Below are 2,330 nucleotides of genomic sequence, written 5' to 3'. Positions count from 1 at the left end.
TTGAATTTTGAAAAAAAACTTGATTTTTTTCATTTAATATTAAATAAGAAAAAAAAAAAAAAAAAAAAAAAAAAAAGCAAATAAGAATTTTTTTTCAAATACTGAACAAAATGTTTTTTTTACAATGTTTTAACTTACAGTACATCAATGTGCAAAAAACATGAAAATTACACTTATCTTGAATAAAAAGTAAAGATATCAATAATAATGTTTAAGTGCATTCTGATCTACTGAAGATACTGCTGGTGTGGTTTTGGTTTGTGTGGTGGATGTCTCCATGTTGAACTGCTGAATAATTAATAAAAAATGGTTCTTGAAATGAAAACCTCTCAGTTTGATTCTCTGGAAGCTGATGCTTCATGCTGATGGCGCCTTAACTCTGACAAATGCAAAACCTGCAGCACAAGACAGCTAAACAGACAGGTAAAGAGGAACTTCAGAAAATAATAAAGGTAAAACTTTGCAATTAAAGGACCTATGTGTGTGGGAGTTTTGTTGTTTTTAAGCCTTTTACTTGTGGATTTTAAATATGAAAAACTTTAATGCCAACGTCTTATGTCAATCAAACATCACTTAAATCTTTTTTTTAATTACAAAAAATCTGTATGGTACTTTAAGGGGCTGTAAAAGGCTAAATTTCAGCTCACAACAGAAGAAACATTACACCAGAATTTCAAGAAATGATAAATCTCTACATAAAGGCTTGAAATCATCCACTCTCTGTTAAATTAAGACACAGTGTCATGAAGTGCATTACTCGATGGATCTAGGCAGGTGTGAAAACTTTCCTTGTGAACACACAATCAATAAGTAGATAACATGCATATCATTATATCATCTCTCGCTGCAAATTAATGCAACATTCTCTTATTCCAAACAAGCTCACATTGATTAAGACACATTCAGGTAGTAGTACCTGAAACCTGATGGTTGGTGCTTGCACTACATTACTGCCTCTTTGTTCTGTTTGCTATGGCTGCAATTCATGCTAAACTAACATTGATTTCAAAACTGCTGTGATCAAATATGGAGGAAAGGGTCCAACTTGTTTTTTTTATCCTTTAACACTTATTCAAGTATAGTCATAGATTTGGAGAACAAACACTCTAGATAAGGGAAAAAAACTTTCGAGCATCAGCTCTAAAATGGAGATTCCTAATTTACTCAAATATCAAGTTTTCTCTAGTTTTGAAGTGGAAAGGAAAATACAGTTAACCATTGGCTTAGAGAACTAAGAATTTCAATGTCAAGGCAAATTAGACTTTAACATTTAAAACAGTTTCTTAAAGAATTTATTAATGTTAAATAATTTAATTCAAGTTCATTCTGGGTAAAAAAAAAACTGCAGTTTTATTATTGTCTCAATCTTATGTGTATCTGATGGAGAAAAAAATCTTTTAAAATTTCCCTTTTTGCTTTTACAAATAGAATGGAGAATTAAAATAATTTCTAACTTTGTGCTAAAGAACCGATGTATAATGTAGCATATTACACAAGCTTGATCAGTTGAAAGATTTTGAACTTAAGGTGTTAAAATGTAATTCAGATTCCCTAAAAAGAGAGCTGGATCTTTTTGTTAATAGACCACAGCTAGAGATTTGTCTCCCAGGAGCAACTAGGAAGGGACATTTCATTTTGAAGCTCAACAAAATGTTGAGCTGATTTCTTGAACAGTAACATAGCATTAATATAGCTGTCCATAGCTGTAACAATGTTTTGGGACTCTGCTAAGTAGCTTGTTAAAGGAAAATCATTAGCACCAAACTCTTAAGGTCAATGCTTCTTGTTTACAAGAAGGATACGTTCTCATAAAATCAATAACTATTGTATATATATATACCACATTGTAATAACTGTAATCACAGTAATAATATTGATTCTAAGATATTATTCAGTGTTTGGTGAAAGTGTTTTTGTGCAGGATGGATGGAAAGGTAAAATACATAAATGTCCCCAGGGCAGGTCAAAAGTGTGTTTAAATGCCACAACTAATATCAGCATCTGCTTATGCACTGCTTATACAGCATTTCAAAAATATAAAGAAGATAAAAAAAATAAAAAAAGTGCAAACCTTCAATGAAGACACTGTACTCTGCTGAGATTTGTAATATTTTGCATTCAGTGCCATTTATTATGCATTTCAAGCCTGCAACACATTTAAAGACAATCTATGAATGGCATTTTGTAAAGTGAAAGAACAAATGGGATTTAAAATATGTGAAGATGTCTGATTTTTGTAGATATGATTTGGTGTAAAAGCTGCTCCTGTGACAGGCTAACTTTTCTGGTTTTCTATGTTTACCCTAGATTGCAGGCTACAGAGGTGGTGG

This window comes from Poecilia latipinna, unplaced genomic scaffold, assembly GCF_001443285.1.
Source record: "Poecilia latipinna isolate Pla-1442-1.1 unplaced genomic scaffold, P_latipinna-1.0 Scaffold844, whole genome shotgun sequence".
In the NCBI taxonomy this organism is placed as follows: Eukaryota; Metazoa; Chordata; class Actinopteri; order Cyprinodontiformes; family Poeciliidae; genus Poecilia; species Poecilia latipinna.
Note: the sequence above shows the minus strand (reverse complement) of the source record.